Here is a 5939-nt window from a genome sequence, read left to right on the forward strand (position 1 = left end):
ATAAATATTTTCAGGTGATACAATGCCACCTCAAATACTAAGCTTAGCTTCTCTTAAACAGACTAAGAATAGGGCAGTCTCGTCCTTAAGACATCAGCAAGACCCTATAAATGCCCTCGATATTATATAGTATATTCATAAATATGATGATGCAATTAGGAAAATAGGATTTGATAAATTTTTTGTATATTTATGGACAAATTTACAATTGAAAATATATAAAGAACAGTCTACAAAATGTGCCGTGCCCACAATTAGTTTTAATGCAACAAGGGGTGTATGTAAGAAAATAAAAAAATATGGCAATTATTATAGTGGCTCTATTTTTCTGTATGAAGGAATTATGAACGTAATAGATCAAAGTATAAGGTTACATCAATGTTGTCCGAACAGCACGACAACATATCAATTAATTTATGGTTTAAAATATGGCTCCAATGTGGATTAAAACCCCCCAAAGTTTCAATAACCAATCTTTAGCTTTAATATCGGCTACAGTCCAAGTATTCACATAATACGATTCTTTGGAAAAATATCTACAAATATGTTTTTTGTTGTGTCGTGGTAATAAATATGTCGAAATACCAACATGTTTTATACGAAATGATGTTAATCATTTTGTACATTTGATACCACAGTGGAAACCACTAAAAAATTCACATCATCAGCGAATTAAACAATTGTTTGTTAGGTCTATTGCACTTTTAATATTATTATATATTATTATATTATTATATTAAAAATGCAGAGAAAATATTAGAAGCTATATTCATAGTAGCTATGAGCAAATATGATGGACAAATTGTATCAAATGTTGATACATCAAACCAGGATACCCAATGTAGTCAAAGTAAAAAAATTCTGCAGTCCCTGATCAGTAGCAATGTCACGAATGTAGATTCATTTATAAACGAATCAGAAAATAGCAATAAAGAACAGCTGACATTAGAATCTGATTCTTTGGACTCATTTGACGCATTGAATTCATTCAAGGACTGGTCGAAGATGTTGGCTTCAAAATGTAAAAAAAAAATTGGTAAGATTGAGGGTGAATTTGATAATGCCCAATACATTCCAGAAATTTTCCCAATTATTATTAACACCATGAAATTGTTCCCTTGTTGGTCCAATATAATGGTTAATGTATTCAAATATGGCGACAATATTGCTTCGAGTAGCAGAATCGAAAGCAATTTCAATAATATTAAAAAAACCGAGTGTTCAAAAATGATAATTTGCCGATTAGAGTGGATGATTTTGTTAAACGGTTAGTAGAATATTATAGAGGTGACCATATTATTCTACAAACTAAGTATGACAAAATATCAACTGAAGTTACTTTAATCAAAGATTATTCAGAACCAATTCGTAGCCGTCTTTCTTCTGACGAACGTTGTAGAACATTTAACAAATTTATTCAAAATATATAAGCATAGTGTATTGCTTGGGAAAATGGAGATTCTCTAAAAGGTCTCCATCGTTGTAGCAATTGCAATAAAGCACTTCATATATTTGGATGTTCTGTAGAAGACCCTTTAAGTGAAGAAGGTTGTGGACAAAAAAGAATTTGTTTGGCGTATAACAAAATAAATGATTTAGATGAAGAAAAAAATTCAATTGAAAATTGGAAAAAGAAAGGAAATATATTGCCATCAAAAACTCAGTCTATGAAGTCATATTTAGTGAAACACCCTGGATTCGAAAACATACACTTAAATAACACCAAAACATTTAACGAAATATCCCTACTCTGAAATGGTTGTTGTTTTCAAAATAGACCTGTGTACGTACCGGGATATAACAAAGTATTGCTGAACAATACTTGTTCACCTGATGCTTTGTTATCAATTTTAGCAGTGTTTGTGGCAGAAAGTGGCGATTATAGAAAATATTTTATAGAAGAAAATAAAGTAAATAATATAGCTGATTTTGTTGAGAAAATGATTGGAAACAGACTATCTAAAGACATGTATAGAGATCGAGTCTACTTGATTGTACTGCATTTTATTACGAAGAGTCAAGAACTAGTTGGAGGTATAATACTAATAAAAACAGTAGACACGGCCTCATCAATGTGTGAACAATTATTGGAAGATATGCCATCATATACTCGTTTAGATCTTTGTCTAAATAGTGAATGTTTTGAAAAAGAAATCATTTCAGCAGGAGTTATCATTACACTACTTGGTGTTGATGGAAATATCAATTTACAAAAAGAAATTGATGAGTTTTTCAACCATATACAAAGTTATGTATTTCCATCAATTGCAATTGCTTAAGAGAAGTGGTTACAAAACCAACCATCTACATTATTGTGGAATTTTTGTCAATACCCAAAGGTAAATAAAAACATTTGAATTATTTCAAAATCATATGGGAAAGTGGTATAAGATCCTATTATATCGTTATTTGTATTTTTTAGTATTTTTAGTTCATTAAAAATTTGCTTTTACTATTTTATACCAAAATTTTATTCTCAAACAAATCAAAATTTCAGTCATAATATTATCGAGGATTAATACTGAGGTGTAACACCAAAAAATACAAAACCACAACCACGAAAAATATTAAAATAATTAATGAAAAAAAAATGTTTGTAATAGTAATACTAGTAGTAGTTATAGTATATTTATGTAATGTATTACATTTTAATTGTTATGTTCATGTTTTCATTATTCATAAATTTAAGAGCTTCTGGTAAATATTCACATCTTGAAAATGCTATGAAAATTTCACAAAATTATCCAGGGAAAGTTTTGTTGAAACTTGGAGGTATTAGCAAGACAATAAAAGTGTATGGCGATGTATACAATTTAAAAAGGGTAATTGCTTTTAATGGATCAGCAAGACAATTGAGAGAGTCATGTGGACATTATAAAGCATATGCTTTAAGATCAAATGATCAATGGCAATGCTATGCCGATTTAAAGAAACAGGTATTATTAAAACCAAGTAATTTTAAAGTTAATGCAGAGATTCTATTGTATACAAAATAATATATTGTTATTTTTACATATTTTTCATATTTAATAAAACAAAATACCTACTCATCGTAAACTAACTTCTTCTCTAGGACCACATCTACTTTCTCCAAAACTAATAAAAAAACTTTATTGTGTCTATCACAACCTAAGAAAACATTAAAGATAGCTACCAATTAAAGTAATTATTGTAAGTGATTAATAAACATTTAATTAAAAACATATAAGTATTACATTGCATTAAATAATATGTACATATACATCACAATGTTACAATATCCACCAACAATAAAATAAAGGTTAGGTGGCTATAGTTACAAATAATAAATTTCAGAATAGAAATAATGCATAATATATATGAATAGTTTGAAATTAAGTAATTAAAAAGATTAGAATTTAGGTTAGTGGACGAGCTAGGAAACGTATAACCAGAACGCACATCGAAAAATCGGGTTTTCTAGTGTTTTTTTGAGAGGGGGAGTTCAACATTTTGTAAAATATGTCTGAGTATTAATATATATATATATATATATATATATATATATATATATATATATATTATGTCTCTTGTTTTTAATAATATAAAGAAATAACTACTAATATACGAGTATAAAAATTAAAAAGTATAATAGGTAATATTATATTTTACATTTAAATACGAAATAAATACATTAAATTTAAATACGTTTATATACTCTTTTATCTTTTCCCATATCCTTAAAAACTTCACTTTAGGCGTATCTGCCATTTTTTTTTAAAAAAAAAATCATAAATATTTAAATGATTTTATCACCTACTTATTATATTAATAAATTTCAACATAGATCCATTAAAAAAAAGTTTTAAATTAATATTTCAATTCTTTACATGGAGTGTTAATAAAATATCATGCAAAATACTAAGACATGACTATGTCCGTTGTAAGTATGTACTCGTACTTATACAAGGTAGGTACCTTATTATTGTTTTACCTTATTATTATTATTATTATTATTATTATTATTGTTATTTATTTATTTATTATTTATTTATTTATTTATACGGGCAGTTGCCCAGATACAAGAAACATAGGTAAAATACAGTTTGTTATGAATTAGAAAATTATGCTATTTAGATACAAATTAAAAGTATTTACAGTTACATATGAAAATATATCAACATTATACTTATTAACTAATTGCATGCATCTAATAATAGGAGTATTTAAACCATAATTCGTGAACTGAAATGGAACATAAAAAGTGCTTGACTGTCTAGTGTTGTGACTTGGAACTGAAAAATCTAATTTAGATAATAAAATTGGGCAGTTTATTTGTCCATTTAATAATTTAAAAACAAAGGAGAGATCAAACTTTTTCCTTCGAATTTCCAGTGGTTCGAGATTTAAGAAAGTTAACAATGGCTGATAAGAAGAGTGAGGCTGGCGGAAAATTTCACATCTGAAGGATATTATTCTTAAAAAACGATTTTGAATCGATTCAAGTATTTGTTTTGGACCTAACGTGCTAGATGACCAAATTATTGAGTTATAATCTAGTACTGATCGTACATGTGAGCAATATAACGCTTTCAATGCAGTTGGATTTTTAAAGTCCTGGCAACTACGATTAATAAAACCTAGAAAGGAGGAAGCTTTATTCTGGATACTAATATAGTGGGAATTAAATGTTAATGACGTGTCGAACAGTACACCTAGGTCTTTATTTTGGTAGACGCGGATGAATTTAGAATTATTAAAGTGATAGTTATGTAAGTATGGAGTGCGTTTTTTAGAGAAGGTCATTACTTTACATTTAGAGACATTTAAGTATAAATTATTAAAGTTACACCAATTATATAGGTAATTCAAATCATTTTGTAATAACTCAGAGTCATTTGAATTTTTAATGATACGAAATAGTTTTAGGTCGTCGGCATATAATAACATACGAGATTCAGAAAATTTAATATCATTAATGAATAGATTAAATAAAAGTGGTGCCAAATGAGACCCTTGAGGGACACCTGACGTAACAGTAAAATAACTTGAGCAGAAATGTTTATACTTAATATACTGTTTCCTGTTTGATATAAATGAAACCACCCATGAGAGAAAAGGATTACGAAGACCTAGGTGATATAATTTTATTGAGAGTATTTTATGATTTATCTTGTCAAACGCTTTTGAAAAATCTGTATAGATAACATCTACCTGATGCCCTAATTTAAATGCATCTAGAACATAGTGTTGGAATACTAGGAGGTTTGTAGCCGTAGATTTATTTGAAACAAAATCATGTTGATCATCTATGATTATGTTTTTAAATAATGGATTAATTTTTTTGTAAACGATGCTTTCGAATATTTTAGGAATGATTGAAATTATCGAGATGGGGCGATAGTTAGTTACCTGGTTAACGTCACCACCCTTAAAAATTGGGGAAATATAGCTGACTTTCCAATTATCAGGAAAAATACCCGATGATAGTGAGAGATTAAATAGTTTTAGTAGGGGACAGATAGTACAAATTTGCATTTAACAAAAAATATATTTGAAATATTATCTGGACCAGCACATGTTTTATTGTTTAGATTATTAAGTTCTTCGTAAACATCACTAAGATTCAGAATGCAAGAATTAAGGTCAATAGAGTGTAGATTGCAGTTATTAGGCATATTTACTTTAATTGATTGTTGGCTATATATACTAGAGAAGTATTGAGCAAATGCATTTGAAATAGCATCACCACCAGAGTAACATAAATTATTAAGTGTCATAGAAGCCGGAAGAGTAGAATTTGAGCGTTTACTTTTAATGTATTTCCAGAATAATTTTGGATTAGTAATGATGGAATTTTGCGTGTTTAAAATAAAAGTGTTATAATCATATTTATTTTGTTTCTTACAAAGAGGTCGTATATTTGAAAATGAATTGTAATTAATTTGGGTAGGCGATCTTTTATAAATTAAATGCGCGAT

The 5939-nt window shown here is 28.1% G+C and overlaps 1 pseudogene; it reads left to right on the forward strand.

Moving 5' to 3' along the window:
* The first annotated feature begins 1940 nt into the window (after nucleotides 1-1940).
* LOC112685712 lies at nucleotides 1941-2996 on the forward strand (annotated as a pseudogene).
* The last annotated feature ends 2943 nt before the right edge of the window (nucleotides 2997-5939 follow it).

The sequence above is a fragment of the Sipha flava genome, unplaced genomic scaffold (genome assembly GCF_003268045.1).
Source record: "Sipha flava isolate LNK unplaced genomic scaffold, YSA_version1 289_pilon_pilon, whole genome shotgun sequence".
In the NCBI taxonomy this organism is placed as follows: Eukaryota; Metazoa; Arthropoda; class Insecta; order Hemiptera; family Aphididae; genus Sipha; species Sipha flava.